Source organism: Cryptomeria japonica, chromosome 5 (assembly GCF_030272615.1).
Source record: "Cryptomeria japonica chromosome 5, Sugi_1.0, whole genome shotgun sequence".
In the NCBI taxonomy this organism is placed as follows: Eukaryota; Viridiplantae; Streptophyta; class Pinopsida; order Cupressales; family Cupressaceae; genus Cryptomeria; species Cryptomeria japonica.
In genome coordinates this window covers 295,449,974-295,476,425 of record NC_081409.1, presented here as the reverse complement: position 1 = coordinate 295,476,425, position 26,452 = coordinate 295,449,974, and the positions used below count along the sequence as shown (strand labels likewise).

Below are 26,452 nucleotides of genomic sequence, written 5' to 3'. Positions count from 1 at the left end.
GGGGATTACATAGGCATTCTTAACATAGTTCCAATGTTGTGCACCCAAACTCTTGGTATATATCTTCATCCTATCCTTCCATATTTTAAAGTTGTCCCTGTTGAACTTAGGACCTTCCCTCTTCATCATTGAAATAGGATCTTTTGCCTCAAGTGGTTAAGCTTATATCACTGAGGACCTGGATGAGCTCTGATACCAATTGATCAATAATGATGAACTACTAAGCTCCTAACCGGTACTGAGAGAGGGGGGTGAATTAGTACACAAAAAAATTGCTTTAACACTTTTGTCATATTAAAACATAGCTAATCGGTTGTCTTCACCACTATACTTAACCATAGCAATACCAGTTAAACAGAAATACTTCAGACAACTAAATTGGTTACACAAAAAATACTCCAGATAGCATTCAACATATCTCAAATCTTGATGACTACTTCACCGATATAATCATGCATGAGTTGTATCAATAATACCACAACCTTTTAACACTACATGCATATCAAACTTAATCAGAATCACACAATCATCACATGAAAAACTCACAACCCATAACATACAGATTTTTCATGTGGAAACCCAAATGGGAAAAACCACGGTGGGGATGAATACCCACAAGCTTGTTTTTGAACTCTTTTGAAGTCCGCTCTATTAGGAGCCTAGTCTGGTTAAAGACTTTACAATAAAGGTTTTGTTAGGAACCGATCCTATTAGGGATCACCTGGTTAAGGGATGGCTATATACCATGTTACAGGTTGAAACCCTGTTAAGAGTTACCTTGCTAGAGGATTTAAATAACTCAATGAACTTGAGCCACCTGGTTAGAGGATTTACAAAAAAGCTTGTTAAAGCTACCCGGTCAAGGGATTTACCTTCTGTTGAAATGGTTAGAAGACAACAGGTAAGACACTCCGATCTGATAACAACACTTCTTGCTAAGGTAGATCCTTTTTCAGTTCCTCTCTTCTGCAATCACACTTTGCAAATTCCTCACTCTAGTTTGGAAAGTATCAAATTTCCAACACACGGACACAAACACAAGGCCTACAAAAATAAAACTCATCGACCTTATAGACAACAACTAGGTCGGTAGCATAAACCCTAAACCCTAAATATTTCAAGTTTACACTTACAAGCGGTCCAATCCTGACCGTCCAAACACATTACATAGAATGAAATGATCTAAAACTCAAGACATTCTGCATCATCCAATCTTCACCGCATCTGGAAATCAATAACCCATCATGCACTCTTCACATACCGCTAAGAAAAATGCTAATTCCTAAGGTAGGCATTCAATGCATTCAATCTTCACAAGCAAGAATCTCAAAGAAATCCTTCACGTGCACACAGCTGATATGGACTCTCGATCCTTATCCTTATTCCTTATCTAACTGGTCATAAAACATCATCTGTTACACCACACAAGCCAAACTAGTAACCCTAGAGCTGAATTGAGACTACCAACCGGTAGTCACACTTAGTGAGGCCCGACACCGATTCTCTCCATCTCGATTGACCATAACCGCTTCTGATATTCATACCGGTTCATATCGGTTCACCTACTTGAGCACTTATTGACATCAATGACAACATACTGTAGATTAGGAAATTGAAAATCATCAAAACAATAGCAATTAGGACAACCACAAAACCTAAAGCTACTATGAAAGCAATCCCAATCCCATCAAAGAAGACATAAAGACAAGATATTCAAATCAAATGAAATCAAAACAAACCGGTGTAGGTTGAGTACATAATGTCAAACTATATATGTCTCTGTCATAAGGAGCACGTGCCTCTGTCATTGGGTGCTCCCTCTGTCCTCCTCATCCCTGCCATGTCTCGAGGATGAAGCCCCTCCTATCCCTGGTCCTGGCTATGGTGGTCTCATAGGTCCACTCACCCCCATGTTGCTCATTGACCTTCGAGAGTGTGGCCTGCTCTCTGTCCTTGATCGTGACCGATATGACGCTGCTCTCTGCTCTAGTGGAACTGCACTCTCATATAGAGTCCTCAAATGGTGCATCTCATCTCCTGCCTCTAATAACATTTGTTCCATCTCACGCGCACTAGCATCCCTAATCGACCCAACATACTCAGTCACTCTCTGCTCTGCTTTCTATGCCTGGGCTATCGTTGTATCTTGAGCCACTGTTAGCCTAATTATCTCTGCTCTGAACGTATCCCTCTCAGTTGACCACTGATCCTGCTCTATCCTCAAGATAGCATTCTGTCTCTCCAATGTAGCAATGTAATCATGCTAACTCGCTATGGCGGCCCTACATATATGCATCTCCTCTATGCTAGTTGTCTCCTACCCTATGGGTATATCCTACAATGACTCATGATCTGCTAGATCTGGCTCATCTCTCTGTGTGCACCTAGGACTCTCCTCTCCCTCATCGTCCTCCTCAGCCTCCTCATCCCCCTCATCCTCATCATCTCCCTCCTCATCATCTTCCTCCTCATCATCTCCCTCCTCCTCTCCCTCATCGTCATCCTCCTCCTCTCCAGTGAGTGGGAAGTTCTCCTGTCTCCTAGGTACCAGAATATCAGGATCCATCAATGGCACTGACCGCTATCATGCAAACCATCACTCATACCCCTCTGTCATCCCGACATCTACAACATCTGATCTCCAATCCCATTGTCTCCATTGTAGCTATATGAAGTCGACATATGCTATGTGTGGCTGAATCATCCTCCCCCACTAACTCGTCTCTCTGTGGGATCGGGTAAAGTGTGCAGTCCCTATCAGTACATCCTGCCTCTCTCCAAACTGTCGTCTGACTCTCTCTGGCAGATACATCTCAATCACTCTCTAGCGATTCACTAGTCGCCCAATCAGGTATCTCTCCTATCTACAATATGGTAGCTCATTGCCATCATCTGACCATCTAGGGCAATCATGATATGGCCTCCATGTGAAATCTCTCAACCTATCTAGCTCATGTCGCCAATACAATATGTATCTGAATGGACCCTGTCTCAACGCTCCCCCATAGCAGTACACATATGGTCGATGTGGTACTGCCTATCTCTCTGCAATCGGCCGACATATGGCTATGTGCTCAAATGCCCATACCTATAAACGTGTGACCCCACAGCTCAAAGTCTATACCCTCTGATATGCTATCTGATGCAACTGAAAATATAGCATGGCAAGCACACATGGTCCCCATGCGTATATAGTCCCCTCTATCGCCATCTGCTCTAGCACTCTTCCCCATACAATAGGGAATCCATGTCCTCGTCTGTCACCTGCTAATAGGCATGCCATAACCACTACTATCACCACATATCGCTGATCATACTCTATTGCCATGGTCTCCCAGCGGATCTCCCTCTCTATGATATCAAGGTCATCTGCATCGCACTCGAATAATTTGCACAAATAGTCTCTCCCTATTGCTGGAACGTACACCACCATCTCCCCATGAATCAAAATGTGGAGGATACGCCACACGTCCTGTAGTGTCACAGTCGCCTTTCCAATCGGAAGATGGAAAGAGGAAGTCTCTAAATGCCATCGCTCAACCAAGGCGGTGAGAAGTCCTGTGCTTGCCCTAATCTCAGGCATGTACGTAATGTAGTATAATCCAAGTCCTGCTAATGTGTCTTTGTTAGTACTCCTGAGTCTGTATCGCAACATGAAGCAGTCAGGTTTGTTCTCCCATGTGATTAATGGATATTGTCGACTCTGCATCACAATTGGGGCACAATTTATCAGTTTTAGGGTTTTCTCCTAAGGGCTGCATTTCCTTGTTTCATGCACCAAATAGGATTTTCTTATCTATTTTTGACCTATCCTACCCTTATCCCTCTTCTCAAGATCATCTGCGCGCTGCTTTCAGTCAAACTAGAGTCATAAGTGCACAATTGCGCTTGTGCACACTGTCTTGTGCTTGTACAACATCAAGCTGCACCTGTGTACCTTACACAGGCACAAAACATCTCTACACAGGCGCAGAATGCGCCCATACAGGCACAAATCTACATTTTTCCCTCCCCTGTGGGCTCCGCAATGTCCCGCAATCAAGCAAAATTCATGAAATTGAACATATGGGTTTTTGAGCTACATACCGCTGCTCCCACATTGTCTAGTCATCTGTAGGTGCGTACACATTCCCCAAGGTGATCTGCCATTGGAATGTTCACCATCTCTCTGCAAGGGTCCTTTTTCCTGAGCAACAACTCCTCCACTTTGGCTAGTGCAAATGAACTCTTTTCCTTCTCCTTGTCTCCTATATAGATCTTTGTCAGTACCTAGATGGACAAGCATGCTCTCCATCTTATGATGGTCACGGTCTTTTGCGCCTTCCACTACTTGTCCTTTGTGCATCCGACCTTCGATTTTTGATCCGTTCAAACCTATCGTCTTCTGTCATTCTTATCGATCACTTGGCCTCTTTCCTGGATTTTTCTGACCAATTCCTCGAGGGGGCATGCATATGTTATTGTTATTGTCTGGGGCATTTTCATTATTGTTCTTTGAAACAACGCTTAGAATCACATTGTCTCAAAGAGGGGCAAAATGCAGACGTCTAAAAATGGTCAACACTTGTGGAGTCATACTTTAACATTTGCGCATTGCCTTATTTTAGGGTTCTTGCGTCGCATTAACATTTCTTCTATGTTGCACACTTGGTCTTTATCATTTGTGAGCATCGAGTCCTTCTTTTTCATTCCTCATTTTTCTCGCTTTCGAATTAAGTCTTGTCGATAGCAATCTTCAGTCATGATTTTGGTCGATCTTATCCTGTCGCATCATGGTGTGTGCTCATTTATCATCATTTTGGACATTGTCAATCCTAATCGATGATAAAATTAGGGTTTTGTCCTCTTGTCAATTTTTCAATCATCTTTAGCTTGTTAGTAATCATTTGCGATTATCAACTTGTCAATCTCATCATTTTGTGATCGATTCGTCATCGATCCTTGTCCTTCTCAATCTTGTCATTTTGTGATCGATTCGTCATCGATCCTTGTCCTTGTCAATCTTGTCATTTTGTGGTTGATTCGTCATCAATCCTTTTCCTTTTCAATCATGTCAATTTGGATCGATTAGTCATTGTTCCTCGTCAATTGGTGCCTATCAATTTGATCTCCTTTTCAATCTTGGTCTATTTGTCATTGATTTTTGTCAACCAATCTCAATAATTTATCAACATTGGTCCTTTGTTAACTAGAATCATGATCGAACCTACATTAATTTCTTGTTGTCTTGACCTAATTCCTTGTCCTCTTATTTCTAGGGTTTTATGATTTGTTCATTTAATCCTTTTCTTCTTCTTTGTTGGTTAAATAAATCTATTTATTTAGTCCTAGGTCTCTTTCATGAATTAATTAATGGATGAAAACCTATTAACTAATTCACCTAATTTCTATTTCTCCTATTTTCTTTAATTTTTCTAATATTTCCCCTAATTTCACTCCCTCATTTTCTCCTATGTTTATGCTTCCATTTGTTGCAATCATGGAGGCTATTTTCTCTCTTCCCTTTTGTCATGGGAATGGCATTTCAATCTTGTCATATCTTGTCATAATTTGTCATAATTTGTCATACACCTTGCATAGAAATTGTCATACATTTGTCATAATTTTGCCATTCTTGATTTGAATTTCCTTTCAAATCTCTTCATGCTAATCTTGTCCTCTCTCCAATTTGTCTATAAAATGGATGATTTTCTTCAATGAAAGGGGGAGATCAATCACATTTTCAAGTAACCTTATACTGTGAATTTCATCTCTCAACAACTTGCTTTCCACTTGCATTTTGCACTTGTAGGTGAGATCCACGTCAAATTTGAAAGTGAAAGAAGAACAATGGAGCCACATGAAGGAGATATTTGCGTCAGTTTGTTTCGATTTCATTTGATTTGAATATCTTGTCTTTATGTCTTAATTCATTGGACTGGGATTGCTTTCATAGCAACTTTAGGTTTTGTGGTTGTCCTAATTGCTATTGTTTTGATGATTTTCAATTTCCTGATCTACAATTTCAAATTTGTAGGTGAGAGAAAATAGCCTCCATGATTGCAACAAATGGAAGCATAAACATAGGAGAAAATGAGGGAATGAAATTAGGGGAAATATTAGAAAAAGTAAAGAAAATAGGAGAAATAGAAATTAGGTGAATTAATTAATAGGTTTTCATCCATTAATTAATTCATGAAAGAGACCTAGGACTAAATAAATAGATTTATTTAACCCACAAAGAAGAAGAAAATGATTAAATGAACAAATCATAAAACCCTAGAAATAAGAGGACAAGGAATTAGGTCAAGACAACAAGAAATTAATGTAGGTTTGATCATGATTCTAATTGACAAAGGACCAATGTTAATAAATGATTGAGATTGGTTGACAAAAATCAATGACAAATTGACCAAGATTGACAAGGAGATCAAATTGATAGGCGCCAATTGATGAGGAACAATGACTAATCGATCCAAATTGAAGGATCGATGATGAATCGATTGCAAAATGATGAGATTGACAAGGACAAGGATCGATGATAAATCGATCGCAAAATGATGAGATTGACAAGTTGCTAATCACAAATGATTACTAACAAGATAAAGATGATTGAAAGATTGACAAGAGGACAAAACCCTAATTCTATCATCGATTAGGATTGACGATGTCCAAAATGATGATAAATGAGCACACACCATGATGCGATAGGATAAGATCGACCAAAATCATGACTGAAGATTGCTATCGACAAGACCTAATTCGAAAGTGAGAAAAATGAGGAATGCAGAAGAAGGACTCGATGCTCGCAAATGATAAAGACCAAGTGCGCAACATAGAAGAAATGTTAATGCGACACAAGAACCCTAAAATAAGACAATGCGCAAATGTTAAAGTATGACTCCACAAGCATTGACCATTTTTAGATGTCTACACATACATTATCACTGCTTCATCATATGCCAACAGATACCATCCTTCAACACTAAGGAGATATCCTTTAGGCAACAATGTCATAAATCCAAGCTAAAGAGGGAATATTCTTATTAACAAGGATAAGATAGTTGAGAAAGAGATATCTTGCAATTCGAGTAAAAGAAATCCTTGGAGGAGAAGAGATCTTTTCTCAAAAGACATCTACCTCCAAGAGGATCTATTTTGAACAAACATAACATCTTCTATCAAAAGAAGGAAAGGAGAACAAGAATTCATACCTCCCTCCTATTGCTAGGTGAAAGAGATTCTTGATGAAGGATAACACACTTTTTACCCAATGTGAGGGGTAAGTTTATGATAGATTTAAATTGCCAAGTGAAGAAGAGGTTGTAGACAAGGACTTACACCTCATGTATAAGAGAGAATCCTTGAGCAAACAATAGCTTCACACAAGGAATGCCACCAAATCATGAAAAAACACTAGTCAACAAAGGAAAGGTGGATCCTTAGAAAGGAGAGAGAGAAAGAGAGAGAGAGAGAGAGAGAGATAAATCATTTCCCCCTAAGTGTAAGTGAAATGCGAAGAATTACAAAATCCTTTAAGGATAGATTAGGCATAAGAAAATGCACAATATACTTACATGAATAAATATTCAATGCAAGAAAAGACAGTAGTATATGTAAAATGTAACTCAAAAGAAGAGGTAATCTTTAGAGAGAGAGAGAGAGATCACATATTCCTCTAAGGAGGGATTAATCATAAGAGACATACCATTGCGAGAAATGACATCAACACATGAAAAATGAAGCTTTTAATATTAGAGGATCCGGTTAATACTGAGAGGGGGGTGTGAGTCAATATTAATAATAATTTGAAATCATAAACTTAGACTCGTAAAAATTTCACCAAATAAAATGTAGACCAACATTAGAGTCATTTACTAGTACCGGTATTTGCTGATAAACATCTGCTAAACTGATATATCAATGTTGCACATTAAGTGTTCATTAACCATGCATAAACTAAAAGTAAAGCATAACATCACATCCAAAATATTCACCATATGAACACCATTATTTTCACATGGAAACCCAAATAGGGAAAAACCATGGTGGGATTTGGTACCCACAAATATTTTGCACTCTTTCAAAATGCACCCTGTTAGGAGCCAAGCCTGGTTAGAAGCTTACAATGATGCCCTGTTAGGAGCAAACCTTGTTAGGAGTCACCCAGTTAAGGGATTTACTGTAGCCCTATTAGGAGCTTTGATCTATTAGGATCAACCTCACAAGAGGATTTAGAACTCAGATATTGAGTCACCCTGTTAGGGAATTTTATAATGTGAGGCCTATTAGGACCTACCCAGTTAAGGGATTTTAGCTGTTGTAATTGGTAGAGAACAACAATAAACAATATGTGTATAGCACTCAACTACTTGCTTGATTAGATCCAATTAAGCTCTAAGTCTGCAATACTTTGGCAGATCTTCTCACACCCTGGTTCGACTTCACACACCTCTCAAAAAAAACTGACACCCCAAAACATCAACCTTACCGACATAAATAACTTTTACAACTATGTTGACATCAAAACCCTAAGAGTTACAACATAGGTCATCACATATCTTTACAAATCATTACAGATCATTACAGTCAATTACAAATCAGTATCAACCATTGAATGATCATAAGTCATCACAACAAGTCGATCTGATACAAAGTCAAACCCTTAGCTCATTCTGCTAAGAACTTTGCACATTCCCAACAAATTCACTCTCCAAACGCACCAAAACATCTTTCAAACATTTCACGTAGTTTGTGTCACATTATCATGAACATGTGGACTTGATGTGATCACTACCAAACCAAAAATCATTACCGGTCAAAAGAATTCTCTACTGGTCCTTAAACCCTTCTTAAACCTTGACAAAAACCCAACAAAAATTATAAACATAACTTCTGGTTGTCACTACATGATGCAGTTATGGTTAGATACATGTTACAATGATAAAAAAATCACATTCAAAACCACAAAGTCTCAATCATCACCAATCACTAGATACATTCAAAATGTTTCCTCATTTACCGGTTAAGGTCCTAATTCTTAGTTTCTTGATTCTTTACTAGTAAGCTCTCTCCAGCAGACCAAAAGATTTAGATGACAAAATACAACATAATTAAACATCATTAGACATGAATAAACATTAGTTGTCATCAAAGAAAACATAAATAACTGATCAAAGTCATCCATCATGCAATCTCAATCTCTTCATCACAATGTCATCTTAAATAGTCTTATACCAGTTCAGTCATCATTCTCCATTTGTACCAGTTATGCCAAACATGCGAAAAGAAACCCCTAAAGGGAATAGTGATACATTAGATAGAATGAGAGAAAGGAGAAAATCCATCCTTGCCCCCCCAAGCAAGAGGACAAGGAGAAGAACTATACATCTTCTAGAGAGAGATTATTCATAAGAGATAGGGAATTTCAAACAAGGAATAAATCCTAACCAAGGAACAAACATGTGCTTGCATTAAGGATGATTTCATGAAAGAAAGGACATAAAGTTATGGATAATGCAACACAAAAGAAGAGGTAATATCTTCAAAGAGAAAACACAATATAGAAGAGGGATCACAAAACCTCTCAAAGGATAGATCATTCATAAAAGATTTACTGTTTCAAGCAAGGAATAGGTCCTAACCAAGGAAAAAAAATGTGCTCACATGAAGGATAAATCCATGCAAGAAAGGACATCAATTTATGAACAATGCAATCCATAAAAGGAAATGGTGAAAAGATAAGAGATTGGATAGAGATAAAAGAGAAGCATGTTGCTACCCCAAGATGTTTGAAGTTGAAAAAGAACCACCTCTAATGACAAAGAGCCCCCAATTAAGTTAACTCCTTATTTCATAGGGTGAGGATCAACATGAGGATGAAAGGAGTGCTAACATGCTACCTTTTCACCTAGAAAGAGAGCAAGATTTATTGAAAAACCTATACAAGCACAATCATATTGTTATTGAACAAATCCCTTAAATGATTTACACTTTCTGAGAGAATAAGAACCACCAAGATGAAAAAGACAATATCTATTTCCTTCTTTATGTTTATTGCTAAACTTCACAAAAGGAAAAACAACAATCTTGTCATACTTCAATTTCCAAAAGATTCCAGTTGCCAATTTTTCGTTATCATTAATGTGTACGCTTATTCTTTTGAAATTATGACAAGAGTTATTATTAGAAGAAGGATTGTCATCCATGATTTTAACTTTACCACTATTGATAAGTTCTTTTATTGAATTTTGAAATTCAAGACAATCATCGGCATGGTGATCATGAGTTTGATGAAATGAGCAAAATGGAGGTTTTGAAGAAGAAGCACTTTTGCAAGAACAAATGGCTTGTTGTCTTGCAAGACAATCTTTAAAGTATTGAATCCTAAGGAGGTCATCCATAGGAGATTTATTATTGCTTCCTAGGCCTTTTGAGGTAATTTGTGTAGGAGGGTTTACAGAGACTCGAATTCCTTGTTCAAATTTTCCAAATCCTTGTCCTCTAAAACCTTGTTCCGATATTATGTTAAAGCCACTCCTATAAGCATTCGTTAATTGATAAGGCAGGGGAACATTATAATAAATTTATTTGAAGTTTGTAGTGTAAGGATGTTTAGAAGGAATGAAAGGATTAGTAGATGAAGAATGAATATCTTGAGAATGAAGATTTTCCTTTCTTTCATCATGCATATCCTCTTTGATAGATTGGGAAGGAAGGTCCTTATCATCCAAGGCCTCATCTTTTCTTAATGTTATGTAGGGAGAGAGATCATGAATGAAATACATGACATCATCTTCTCTACCAATGTTTTGATATTTAAGATAGGCTCTAGGATAATAAGGAGGATCTAGAGAGATGGAAACACCAAATTTTTTATCTTGCCCCCCTTGCGCAAGGGTATGTGTATGAGAAGAAGATGGAGCTATTAGAGTTATCTTGTATTAGCTAATAATTATTTATTTAATTACTAGTCTATTAAACTCTACGCTTAAGCTAAACTTAGGCATTTAATAAATATTGTAGGTATTTAATAATTATTAAATACACATTATCCCTTTAGGGTTTCTTTAGGGTTGCATATCTTTAGGGTTCATATTATCCTTTTATAAGGATTGTATTGTACTTGTTCATTAAAAAATTGATTCCCTTTCTAAATGATAATCTTCTTCTTCAAAGCATTTATGTTTTTTTGCTTTATGTGCCTCCATTCTTCTCTTGTGATAGGTATTTACATGCAGGTGTTCTTGGGATCTCTGAAGTTGTATTTCCTCAACTTCTTCATGGTATCAGAGCCCACATCTACTGCTGCTTGTTCTTGATTTTCTAGAAGATTTTTTGGAAGAGGGTTTCAAGTTTTTTTAGAGTTTTTTATTGGATCTGGGGTAGCTGTTTTGTTTCTGATCATTTTGGGCTCAAACGGACCTCAGAGTTGAGCTTAGAACGCCCCCAAACCCCCATTTCCATATAAAATTTGTCAAATTTTGACAAATTTGGGTTCTGAAATTTTTTCTTTGGTTTTGCCTTTTTTTGGCACAAATTTCGAGAAATTTGTCAAAAAAATCATTAAAAAAATAAAATTTAGAGTAGTTTGGGCAAAAAAAGACCTCACTGTTGGCTTCCGAAGGGCGTTTCCAGTCATTTTGATATATAATTCGACCTATTTTGGTGACAAGTGCATCTGGGCCATGATTTTTTTATGGGCACACTTTACGAGGCACAAGAATCCATACTGTTGTCCCTGCAAATGCGTCAGAAAATTTTCCTCAAAAAAAAAAAATTAATTAATTTTTTTTTACCCTTTTTATGCCCTAAAAGAGGGTTTTTTTTTTCTTTTGGCCATAACTTGGTCATACAGAGGCGCTTTTTCAAAAATCTTATATCGTCGAAAAGCTCTTTCCGAGCTCTCTCTAGATCTTGAGGTTTGATCTTCTGATTTTTCTTTTTTGATGGTGTTTTTTTCTGTCAAAGCTAGAAGTTGCTTTTTGCACTCTGGGAGACAGAATGAGCATCTAAACTCCATTTTTCGAAAAATTTATATCGTTGGAAAACTTGTCCTGTGTACTTTCCAGCCATATGAGTTTTCTTTCCAGATTCTTCTCCAAGAATATTTTCTTCAGTTTTTTTCTTTTTCAGCACTCTATGGATATCTTGGTTGTTTCAGGTCCTGGGATCTCTTCTCTAAGTAGGATGTCTCAGTTTTGGTTCTTCTTTCTGTTTCCAGTCTTATTATCATTGTAGCTTCTTTTATGCAAACACACTGAGATAAAGTGCCATCATGCATTGTTTATTTGGGATCTTGCACATCTTGTGCCTTATTGTACATGCACTACTTATAAAGTGCCATGAGGGGGTTGAAGTTTGCCTTTTGTTTGTCATCTACCTTTGTCCAGTGAGTGTTCCTTCCATGACATTCGCCTCATGATGTGTGTCAAGTGAGTGTTCCTTCCATGACACTATTTACTTTCTCTGCATCTTCGATGTTCCTGGTTCTTCGTCATGTAGTTCTTATTGGCCATTCTTTTCAGTATACTTGTCCCTCTCCCTTTTCAACATTATGAGGAGGTTTGTCCTATTGGTTCTAATGCTTCCTTGGTTGGATTGATTAGCTCTTCAAGCTTTGGTGTCTCATGCCATCTGTATCTTTGAGTTCAATTGTTTGCATTTGTTTGCCTTCTAATTCTAGTAGTGTCATTTGAGGGCACTCATGCAGATTACAGTCTTCTCTACCTGGTCATGTTCTATTTCAGTGGAGGTTCTTCAGATCATCAGTTAATCTTCGACAGTGTTTGCAGTTATTTCTTGCTTCAGTGGTGTTCTTCTTGCTTTTCCATCTCTTTTTGGAGTAGAGCTTTTTCCCACGTAGTTTTCTCTATTTCTCCGGTTCATAGAGATTTGGTTGTGATTGGGTACCTCATCAGGCCTTGTTGCCGGGACCCAAATTTGCCTTCATCATGTAGTTGCATTTTTTGCTTCTTGCATTTAGTTTTTTAGCTACTCCCTAAGTTCATCTTAAGGGGGGTGTTAGAGTTATCTTGTATTAGCTAATAATTATTTATTTAATTATTAGTCTATTAAACTCTACGCTTAAGCTAAACTTAGGCATTTAATAAATATTATAGGTATTTAATAATTATTCTAATTATTAAATACACATTATCCCTTTAGGGTTTCTTTAGGGTTACATATCTTTAGGGTTTCTATTATCCTTTTATAAGGATTGTATTGTACTTGTTCATTTAAAAATTGATTCCCTTTCTGAATGATAATCTTCTTCTTCAAAGCATTTATGTTTTTTTGCTTTATATGTCTCCATTCTTCTCTTGTGACAGGTATTTGCATGCAGGTGTTCTTGGGATCTCTGAAGTTATATTTTCTCAACTTCTTCAGGAGCCATGTTTCTCTTCAATTCTTTCTCTCCATTATAGAGATCATTGATAGGAGTATTATCTATTTCTTCATTCACATTTGATACCCTAGGAGAGGTACAAGTATTAGGTTTCTCATTGTCATCTCTAGGATTAGGATCTACATATGAAATGCATTTTCCCCAAAACATCACCATAACACAATGTACATGATAAATGAAAGTTTTGAGATCTAATTTATGAAAAGGAATCAACTTGAAAATCTGAAGAATGCAATATGTCCAAGTGTTGTGAATGAAAAGAAGTAACATGAAGGGAAAGAAGTCATTATCCAAGGCATGATTATAATAAATGTACATAAAATGCAATGTAATCACATGTGAAATACAAAATTGTAAACATATAAATCTGACCACCTTCCTAAAATAAATATTTAATATTTATTTTAATCCTATCCCCCTATTAATTAAATTCTATTTAATTAATTTCTTCATTTTCATCTATTTGATTAGATAAATTACTCAATTTATTTAATTAAATTCACATAAACCTTTTCTAGCCTTTAATTAAATAAATAAATAAATTTAATTAATTCCCCTTTCCTACTTTTAATTAAATTTACATTTAATTAAATTGATCCTTGCAAACAAATAAATCTAATTTATTTATTAAATCCCCCCACTTGTATTTATGCAAGTTGCATCTATTTTAGTTGAAATAAAGTAATTTTATTTTAATTAAAATCCTTTTCCCTCATCCACTTGCATTTTCCTACATCTCCCACTTGCATCCTAAACCCCTTTCTAGATTCTTCTAATCACTTCCAATTTAGCCTAATTCATCTCCTAATTATTGTCACTTTCCTAAGTAAAGGGAAGTCACTTCTCAAAACCTCCAAAGTTTTCAATAACCATTAAAGGCTTTGTGTCTTCAAATGGTTAACCTGTAAAGTCTTCCAAATCATTAAAGACTCTTATATAACCATTTATTTTTTACTCACCTTTGACCTTTGGTTAGAGACTTTCCTCTAGCTTAACCATCCTTTTGACTCAAGGGTCTCATCAAGCACTTATGGCTTTGACTATAGTTATCCATTTAACCCTTGCACAAGAGTTTACCCCTTGGGTAAAATCTTTATCCATTGGATAACCCTAACCTAACCTTAACCCTTACCTCCTAAGGTAACCCTCATGTCTTCTTGGGCATTTAATGCTCCTTGCATCTCCTCTCAAGCAACCTCTTGTTGACAATTGTCACCATTTCATTGGTGAGAATTGTAAAAATGGATTGATTAACTTTCAATCCTATCCCTTGTTAAGATTATTCAATCTTAACCATCTGTTGCCCTATTTTCCCTATAAATAGAGCTCTCATTATTCATTTTTCATATTTCCAATTTTTTATGCATCTACAATATAGCCTAATTTACTAAGTATTTTAGCCTCTCTTTGTTAAAACATCATCATAGCATTTAGAAGCATTTTCCATATCATAGAATATTCATGGTAGGCTAGTATGTCATGTTAGGATAATTTGTTAATCTTTTATCATATCATTATCTTCATCTTAACTTAATCATCATAGTTTTAACACATCATATAGATCTTAGAATGCATTCGGGCATGTAGATCAAAAATCACTTGTTCTTGGAGTTGTCATTACTAAGTCATTTTCTCAATAATCCGAGAGCAAAACATTGGCTTTAGGAATCTTGTGAGATAGAGAACAATGGGACACCCCTTGGGAAGTTAAAATAGTTCAATTAGTTTATATACTTGCACCAAGATTCTCATTGGTATGTGGGTCTGTTGATCTCAATTTATTCGTTTTGGTCACTACATTTTCTTGCGTACATTTATGGTGCCCACCATGGGGCACATCCCCAAAAAATAACATCATTTTTTGTATAGGTTAAGGATTGCAAGCACACTGGAACACTCTTTTAGTGCATTGGGAACATAATGTAACGCATTTGTGGCAAACTTTAGCGCATTCAATGCACTATTTAGCACATAGAGACCATTCCTTAGCGCATTTAACTTTCATTCCGGTGTGTGTTCTTCTCTACTTTTTCTGCGCATAGGAGTATTAGTATAGTTCCTTCAGGCATCAGAGTAGTACGTAGGTGCTCTCTTTTAGTGCTTTTACACCATACTATAGCACATCTGTGTGGAAGTTTAGCGCGTGGCTCTAAAAAAAGGGATTTGTAACTGAGATTTGAAATTAGGCTTGGAGAAGCCCACCATATGATTTTTTTTGTTTTTCTAACTTGTTTTTTCTTACAGGTCTAACAATTTGAAGCAGGATTGAAGGAGTTAAAGTAGAATTTACATTTAATTTTTCTCTCTTTTTCAAAGTTGGCCAAAATTAACTCATTTTCTTTTCAAGCTAAAAAGAATCTCATTAAGTTTCAATTGGTGAAAGAATCTCACATTTCAATTTAGGGGTTTTAAAAAGAATCAAATTTGCAAAGATTAAAAATAACAACTTCAAATTTTCCTTCTTGCAAGTTAGGTTCACACTTCAAATTTTGGGGTTATGAAAAAAACAACAATCTCTTATTTTCTTGCAAAGGTTAAAATTCGCAATCAATACTTGTTTGAAAGATTAAAAAGAACAATCCACATTTCATTTTACAAAGCGATTTCCATCTCAAAGCAACGTGCATTATTTTAAGTTGACTAGGATTTCATTTCCTATATTAAACAAACAAATTTCTTTGTGGGACTAAAAAGAACACCATGCTTGTTGGAGCAACATCTCCAAATAGGTCTTAGTCAATCATTGCTTTGGAAGGATAAAAAGAACATTGTTTGCCTTGTCTCAAAAGTGGTAGGTATATGGTCTCCCCTTAATTGGGTGATCAGAAGGCCAAACCCACTCTTTTATGCTTTCTTTTACTTCAAGCAATTAAATCCTTTATAAGGTTTGCCCTCTCAAGTTTCCCTTAGGGTGCCATTAAGGCCAGTGAGAGGGGAACAACCTAAGTGGGAAATGACTTTATCGCCAAGTGTTCCAGCCCACTATAATCAAATGTGGAGGCTGGCCATTTCCCACAAGTCAAACTCCACGCCCAAGGCATGGACCCATGTTACACTTTGGCAAATATTAGAGATAAGTCATAAAAATAATATCTCTCTCAAATATTTTGACATCTCTTTAATAAACATGAAATTTGCCAAAAACTTAGGAAAAATATAGACATTAATCCCAAATTTGATAATCCATAGCAATTAAACAGATTAATTAAATATTAAACCTTAGGATAAGAAAATAATATTTAATTATATCACATATGACTCCTGTACTGATTATTATCAAAACTAGGATGAAACTAAGCCAGGACAACCACAGAACTGCTGCAGAATCATAACCCTGTCCACTACCAAAAATAGAATTATTCCACACTGCCACTTACTAAAAATAGTAAGTCAAGAATTAATGCTCTGAAAAGCATGATCTTCACGTCCAGAGGCAAAGCATGGAGAGCTCAATAGAACAGTATCACCAGAATGGCCATTCCCTCACTTACTAAAAATAGTAAGTCCTCGTTTCATCAATGTTGGACCCTCATTCTTCATTCCACCTAGCCTACGGGTCTCAGGAATAGGCTAATGGACCACTGGAATCAATGAGAAGGGGGCATTACAGTCCGCCCTCCCCAAAATTGCTTGTCCTCAAGCAACTATAAGGCTGGATGCAGTAAAATTTCCTCATTTTCCCACGTAGCATCCTCAGCTGGTAGATTCTTCCATTTGATCAAGTATTCCCTTATCACTCTTCTCCTCAAAGATCATTCCCTGAATTCAAGGATAGTTTCAAGAACCAAAACCAACTCTCCCTCCTCATCAAGCGGAGGTAACTCAGCTGAAGCAACAACATTATGTCCCAGAGCCTTTTTAAGGTGAGACACATGAAATACATTATGGATCCTACTGCTTATTGGTAATTCCAACTCATAAGCCACTTCTCCAACCCTTCTGCTAACTCTGAAAGGCCCATAGAATCGTGGCTTCAATTTTTCAACCTCATTCTTCTTGAGAGTAGACTGTCTCTAGGACTGGAGCCTCAAAAAAACCATGTCGCCCACCTCAAAGGTGCGCTCAATTCACTGCTGATTAGCATACAACTTCTGCTGATTCTGCACATGTTGGAGATTGTCCCTCAGAATCCTCAAAATATCTTGACTTTGCTGCATCATATCCTTTGCCTAAAGGGTTCTACTATCACCCAATACCAAGTCCGTGAAGTTAGGAGCTTCATAACCATATAGTGCCATGAATGGTGACATCCAGATGGACATGTGATAGGAGGAATTGTAACAATATTCCCCTAGGTGAAGCCATCTCACCCATGTATTTTTCTACTTTGAGACATAGTTTCTAAGATAACCTTCCAACCACTTATTCACTATCTTGGTCTACCCATCAGTTTGAGGGTGATAACTAGTGCTTGGAGTGAGCACAGTACCACACAATCTGAAAATCTCCTACTAAAAAACACTTAGGAACTTGTTGTCCCTATCACTCACAATGTTCTTCAGTAACCCATGTAATCTAAACACCTCCCGGAAGAACACTTCAACAACTTGTGTTGCTGTAAAAGAACTAGTGATGGCAAAGAAATGAGAAAACTTTGTAAGTCTTTCCACCACCACATAGATACTATCCTTCCCTTGAGCCCAAGGCAACCCCATGATGAAATTCATGGAGATACTCTCCCATTTTTGACTGAGAATAGCCAAGGGTTGCAACAAACCAGCTGGTAGAGTGTGCTCATCCTTGTTCCTCTGACATGTATGACACTCCTTAATGTACTTCAAAACATCACTTTTAAGTCCCTTCCAAGTGAATCTCTCCTGGATCTGCCTGTATGTTTTGAAATAACCTTGGTGACCAGCAAGGGGGATGTCATGGAAAGTCTTCAAAATCTTCTATTTTAACTTAGATTCAGCTACTATGAAGATTCTTCCCTTGTACAAGATCAATCCCTCAACCAATTTGTACCTTTCATCATGAAAAGTACCTTCTATAAGGCTGGTTGCAAACTATTTTTTGGCATAATCAGCAAGCAACAACTCTCTCCAATCAGCAGTAAGCTCGCAAAGTGAGCTTAAATGGGGTCTCCTAGATAAGGCATCTGCCACAACATTGTTTTTACCCTTAACATACTCAATGTCAAAATCATAAGCCTGCAGCTTACTCACCCATTTCTATTGTCTCTCATTCAGATCATTCTGATGCATGAAGTGTTTAAGACTATTGTGATCAATCTTAAAAATGAATTTACTCCCCACCAAATACTGCCTGAACTTTGCAAGGGCATGCATTATGGCAAGCATTTCTTTGTCATAAATGGAGTACAGTTTCTTAGGACCTCTCAACTTTCTGCTCTCAAAGACAATAGGATGCTTATCCTACATGAGGATCGCACCAACACCTTCTCTAGAGGCATCACACTGTAGCTCAAATGTCTTGGTGAAATCAAGCAATGCTAAACGAGGGCAGGAACTCATGATCCTTTTAAACTGCTCAAATACTGTATGTGCCTTTTCAAACCATTCAAAAGCTCCTTTCTTTGTAAGATCTGTAAGGGGGGTAGCCAACTGAGAATATCCCTTCACAAACCTCTGATAGAATCCACACAACCCCAAAAATCCCCTCAAATGTGTTATGTTTTCAGAAGTAGGCCAATCAATTGTGGCTCTAATCTTTTCAGGATCCACCTTCACACCATCTGCACTGATAATGTGACCAAGGTAGAGCAACTCTTCCATTCCAAACTCACATTTGGACTCCTTGGCAAATAGGGAGGGATTCAGATTCCAATATGCTCAACACGTCATCCAACTATTGTAAATGTTCTTTCCAAGATTTGCTGAATATAAGTATGTCATCAAAGAATATCAAAACAAACTTCCTTAGTTGTTCTTGGAAGATTTTGTTCATGCATGACTGAAATGTAGCAGGCACATTAGTCAAGCCAAAGGGCATGACTAGGAACTCAAAATGCCCAAAGTGGCATCTGAAAGCAATCTTCTCCACATCTGATGCTCTCATTCTAATCTGATGGTACCCCGACCTGAGGTCAATCTTGGAAAAGAACACTGCCCCATGTAGCTCGTCAATGAGCTCATCAATCCTCGGAATAGGATACCGATTCTTGATGGTTTTCTGATTCAGGGCTCTGTAATCCACACACATGTGCAGGGTTCCATCCTTCTTTCTCACCAAAACAACAGCCGAAGCAAAGGGTCTTTTGCTAGGCCATATGTAACCCAGTGCATCAGATCTCTGTTCTAGCGCATGGTCAAAATTAGTGAAAAACAGAGAGCAAACCAGTCACCTTGTAAAATTTTCATCAACAATTCCGGATACCCTTTTAGGTCCTCTAAAAAATCCAACAACGAAATATTCAAAAGGGGATCATAAGTGAGAAATTTTTGAATCCAACTAGGCACTCTTAGAAAGAGTTTTCAAATCTTCAACTATCTTGAGATCATATTTTATCCAACAAGATTAAGGAGTATCAAAACAGTGATCAAAGGTTCCACCATCCAACAAATTCTATCAAACCAAGAGCTAGTTAGGTCCTCAAGTTGTCAAATTAAGTTTCTAGATCGTGAAACTTAACTCATATCATTTGGCACACTTTGTCGTAGAAGTGAATCAAACTAAACTTCTACTTGACAAGTAAAATTGAGTTTCCAAAATGAAGTATCCATATCCAAACATCAACATCAACCTTTGATCATTTTGTATGACCACTCCCCATATTTTGAGAAGAAGAAGTCTTCATCAAAATACTAAGTTGAAGAAGAGCCAACCTAGTTCTAAGTCACATATTAAAAGGAGTAAATTTCTCTATATCAACTGTCAACTCTTTACATAACATCGTCCATTCTTGCGTCATATATGGTTGTATATCCAAGGAAAAACCAATGAATTTGACAAAGAACCTTTGAGAAGTAGGGTTTATATTCAAAAAGCAACATTCAACCAACTCCTTAATAGTGGAGGAAGGATTAACCCTACTTTGTTTCCAAAGTTTCTTATCCCTTACAACGAAGCTCGACCCAAGCCACCAACTCCACCAAGAACCCCAATAGAAGAAGATGAATTTGCTACGGTAGAGATATATTAATGCCCATTGTCACTCAATCTTAGAGAAACAAGAAGAAGAAATTACAACCAGAATCAAGTATGAGTCGTGGACTATCCAATCCTTTTGATGAATATGTGAATATGGGAGAAACGAAGATCACCGACGAACTTCTCCAAGAATGTCAAGAAAATGCGACTTTCCAAAAATTTGTAGAAAGACTTATAGAAGCAGACAAACAAAAATATCTACTCATTCTAACTAGCAAAGGAGACAATATTCTTGAGGATTTTGACACAGAAAATTTAAGGAATATAGATGAGAGAATTTGAAGAACAAGGGCGAGAAACTATGCTTATCAAGAACAATTGAGAGAAGAAGAAACACATGATCAAGGAAACATGCACAACCGAGATCACACCCATGAACAAGATAACACTCACGAACAAGACAATACCCACAATTGGGACAATCTTAATAAACAAGGGGAAGCTCCCCATCGAACGACAAATGCACCCATAGTTGTTCTTACACAACAACTCCAAACACTTCAAATACAAATGCAGGACATGCAACAAGGGACCACGGTATGATACTCCTTGGATAAAATTTGTCCTTATCCTTTTGATATGAGATTGAACATGGTACCTTTTCCCCCAAATTCAGATATACCAAAGTATGACAAATATGATGGTAAGAGTGATCCCCGTGATCACATTCGAGAATTTTGTACTATGAGTTTGGAGTTTTCTCATGACACATATTTAATGAGATTATTCCCAAGAAGTTTGGGAGGGAAAACAATGAAGTGGTTGTCGAAACTCACACCTCCCATCAAATCATTTGATGAGTTGGTAAATAAATTCATAACACAATACTCCTATAACATCCAACACACAATCACCATGGTTTATATGTCTAATACCAAACAAAATAACAATGAAAAATTCATGGTGTTTCTACAATGATGGAGACACATGGTCGCAAGGTATCCACGAGATGTACCTGAAAAGGAAAAGATGGAAATCTTCATAGACAATCTGAATAGTGAAATGAGAACTATTTTCTCAAACTACAATGTATACCATCTTTTGCAAAATTGATAGAAAATGTATCCAAGTAGAGGAAGCTTCCATCAAGAAAGGAACCTTAAAGTTATTTAAATAGGGTGTTAATTCGTCAAACAATAACACCTTTAACAATCAAAACAAGAACAACAATTCAGACAAGTCCAGATTTTGGACAAGGAACAAAAACATTGTTAATGATAGGGTAATCAATTCCAACAATGTAAAGTTTAAACAACCAATGTTGACTTTATCAGGAAACCCAGCATCCAATAATGATAAAAAAAAGTGCTAATCTAGGCACTAACACTTATCAACGAAATACCAACCAAGGAGCTTCAACGTTAAACAACAACAAGAATTACCAAGGCAACAACAACAGCAACAACCAAGAGAACCACATAAACCACAGAGGCAACACTAATACTTTCCTATATCGACAAATACACACACCATTAGGACAAACATTTGAATCAGCATTTTGAGAGCTATTGGAAAATAAGATCATCACATTGCCAGCCACAAGCAACTTTGAACCCCAAGTCAAACCACCCTGGTGGAATGACTCACATTATTGTGATTATCATCAAAACAAAGGGCATACCACAAATTATTGCATGAGGCTGAAGAACATAGTTCAAGACATGATAGACAAGGGTGACTTAACAGTTGATGGTCATAAAACCAATGGTGACCATGAAGCTTTCAAAAATCCTCTTCCCAATTACGAAAAGGGAGGAACGCTAATGTCAAATAACACCAAAGGAGCTCGCATTAATGACATATACGAAAACACCATCAATCACATATCATCATGTGACAATCAAGTGAATGTCATAAAAATAAAAGACAAACAAGAACATGCGTCAATAAATGTGACAACAAGAGCGCAAAAATATGTCTTGAAAGGGAACACATCAACATCAACAACTCTCCCCAAAACTCAATATAACTTGGTCGACCAACTACGGAGAACACCCGCTTAGATATCTATACTTGAGTTGCTCAAACTTTCACCAAAACACAAGGATATCTTGGAGAAGGCTCTTATCAAAACATCTATTCCAAATGATCTGGATATTGATCAATTCCAAGCCATGGTAGCCCATATGATGATGCCACACAATATCTTTTTCTGAACAAGATGATGTCTCTTTGAATCATTTGCATAACACCCCACTACATATCAAGGTCTTAATCTATTAACATCGGGTAAAAAGAGTATTAATAGATGGAGGAGCTAGGATCAATATATGTACTCTAAAGCTTATTTGTGCATTGGGCTTCTCTAAGTAGTCTATTGATCCCAAAAAGAAAATCACTATCAAAGCCTATGATGATGAAGAGAGGTCATCTAAAGGAACTGTAATACTACCCATTCAGGTAAGTCATGTACAAAGAGACACCATGTGCCAAGTCTTGGACATAGACTTGACATACAATATACTATTGGGTCATCCATGGATCCATGAAATGCAAGTGGTGCCTTCCACCTACCATCAATGTATCAAGTTCCCCTACAATGGACAAGAAATTTCAATATCTGTAGATAATAGCCCTTTTTAGTATTGCAATGTTATGGGGGCAGCTCAAGATATCCTGGTTCCACACAATAGGGAGGCCCAAGCTTCCTCAACATCCAACCATCAAGAAGAACTCGAGTTTCTATCCATGAACTTCAAGCAAAAGATGAAAATAAATGACCAAGGCATGGGTGAGTACTGTTTTTAACCCTTATGTCTATCTAAATTGCCAAGTTCACCTAGGTCTTATGGACAACCTTCCACATCAAGACATCAAGCAACCCAACCCATCACCAAGTTTGATGGTAAATTTATCCAAATAGGCACACTGGCTGAAGAATTAGAGGATAAAGACATCCTTAGCTATCTATACAAGGATGAAGAAGAAATCAGAGTTGCTACCATAGAAGTGGTCGTACCAACAAAACAATATGGAAATGGGTTCCGGATCATACAACGCATGGGATATAAAGGAAAAGGACCTATTGGCAAGCTCCAAGAAGGCATCAAAGAATCCCTATAGCTTCGTTCACAATATGCAAAAGATAAAACAGGACTTGGGTATGGTCAACATGTTCCACCTGTGGAAAAGAAAAATCATCATCAAAAACCTCAATGGAAAGAAAAGAAAAAACACAGCGAAGACTCATGGCAAGAAGCACTAAACCAAGCTACAGAAAAGACAAGGGATGAGCAAAAACATGAAGAAGATGAGAAACGACAAGAAGAGCTCGCTATTCAAAAGGAGGAAGCTTCTTATAAAAAAGTACATCATGTACAAGAACCTGATTAGACCAAGGTTGAGCCACAACCTAAAGAAATTGCTACTCACAGAAAAGAAACAGTGTACGAACAAATTCAAAGAGTACAAGCAAGCACTAATCTTGAATCAAAACAAGCTACTAAACTTGTGCCAATTATCAATGATCTTTTCTCACCATACAACATACCTGTCAAATTGAGCGAGGTAACTTGGGATAGTGATTCTGAAACCGATTCCAATGAATATGAGTGGGATAGTTGTTCTGATGTTACTGATGATATTGAGATGGATACAATCCATGCATACACACCCCTTTCTCATGAGGGACAGCGCTCAAGATCTCAATCTTTTGAATTCAGACCACAACATATCTATGAAGCTAGTGAGAATGAGTAGTGACAATACGAACAAGGCAATATCGAAGAGAATACCATCGAAGACCTTGAAAATATCATAGACCTCACCAATACCCCAAACGACTATAACGATGACTCCATCATGACACTTACAACAATTGATCTTAATCCACCAAATGACTGGTAGGTGGATTAGTTCTCTAGGCCGAGATACTACTATTCTAAGGGGCATGTAGGGTGGGTGTCAATATAACCCCCCACTTTCTTGAACCCAGGGGGAGGGCCTTGAACCCACATTTATTTTGCTATTTAATTATCCTCCTGGTACTCTTTTAAAAGTCATTTTTCCTTGAGAACTTTTGCTGACTCATAAAATTCTCCCTGATCATGGGCCATGGGAGCTGTATTCTTATTTTAATTTTTGTCACTTGTTGAATGATGATCTGCTGCAACATCCTTAGTGCTTCAGCTATTTACTTTTTTCTTGTTGGCCCCTCACAACCAATCCACAAGAGAGCTTTGATAGGACATGCAATGTACGGGCATCCATAAAAGGCACAATCATAAAGAGAGATTTGATACTCCATGAAGTTTTGACTTGGTTCCAAGATGTAGAATCCATGTTGAACCACCATTTAGCAAGGTTACTAGGACTTGGCTCTCTATCTTGGGTAGAACACCAAATACACGTTTCTTTACCTATTAATCAACTCTTAGATGCTGGAGTGGACCCTAAAGAGATACCACTTCCTCATGAGTTTATTTTAAATCATGAGCTTTTAGCTCAACTTTATCCTAGTTTCGCTAAGGGATTGACCCCATTTTTCACCCTGAATTGGTCGGAATATTCAGATTTTTTGACTTTTCACGGAGGACTCAACCCAGTAACGGGGGGTCTATGGCTGACCGATATTGCACACCACCATTTGGCTATTGCAGTTCTTTTTCTAATCGTTGGTCATATGTATAGAACCAATTGGGTTATTGGTCATAACCTCAAGGATATTTTGGAAGCTCATAAAGGTCCATTTACAGGGGAAGGACATAAAGGTCTTTACGAGATCTTTACTTCATGGCATGCTCAATTAGCTCTTAACCTAGCTATGTTGGGGTCTTTAACTATTGTCGTAGCTCACCATATGTATTCTATGCCTCCCTATCCATATCTAGCTACTGACTATGGTACCCAACTGTCTCTATTCACACACCATATGTGGATTGGTGGATTTCTCATAGTTGGCGCTGCTGCACATGCAACTATTTTTATGGTAAGAGACTATGATCTGACTACTCAATACAACAATCTTTTAGACTGTGTTCTGAGACATCGTGATGCAATCGTATCACACCTCAACTGGGCATGTATTTTCTTAGGTTTCCATAGTTTTGGTCTATATATTCATAATGATACTATGAGTGCTTTAGGACGTCCTAAAGATATGTTTTCAGATACTGCTATACAATTACAACCTATCTTTGCTCAATGGGTACAAAACACTCATGCTTTAGCACCCAGTTTGACAACTCCTGATGCAACAGCAAGCACCAGCTTAACTTGGGGAGGCGGCAATTTGGTAGCAGTAGGTGCCAAAGTGGCTTTGTTACCTATTCCATTAGGAATTGTGGATTTTTAGTACACCATATTCATGCATTTACTATCCATGTGACTGTATTAATATTACTGAAAGGTGTTTTATTTGCTTGCAGTTCTCGTTTAATACCCGATAAAGCAGATCTTGGTTTTTGTTTTCCTTGTGATGGGCCTGGTAGAGGAGGAACATGTCAAGTATCTACTGGGATCATGTCTTCCTAGGATTATTCTGGATGTACAATGCAATTTCGGTAGTAATATTTCAATTTAGTTGGAAAATGCAGTCTGATGTTTGGGGTAGTATAAGTGATCAGGGAGTGGTAACTCATATTACAGGAGGAAACTTTGCACAGAGTTCCATTACAATTAACGGATGGATTCGTGACTTTCTATGGGCACAAGCTTCTCAAGTAATCCAATCTTACGGTTCTTCATTATCTGCCTATGGCCTTTTATTCTTAGGTGCTCATTTCGTTTGGGCCTTTAGTTTAATGTTCCTATTTAGTGGCCATGGATATTGGCAAGAACTTATTGAACCTATTGTTTGGGCTCATAATAAATTAAAAGTTGCTCCTGCTATCCAGCCAAGAGCCTTGAGTATTGTCCAAGGACGTGTTGTAGGAGTAGCTCATTACCTTTTGGGTGGAATCGTCACAACATGGATATTCTTCCTAGCAAGAATTATTGCAGTAGGATAATGACTAG

The 26,452-nt window shown here is 37.4% G+C and overlaps 1 pseudogene; it reads left to right on the top strand.

The window, feature by feature from the left end:
- The window catches only part of LOC131045812 (photosystem I P700 chlorophyll a apoprotein A1-like), an 83,419-nt pseudogene extending 56,974 nt beyond the window's left edge, over nt 1–26,445 (top strand).
- The last annotated feature ends 7 nt before the right edge of the window (nt 26,446–26,452 follow it).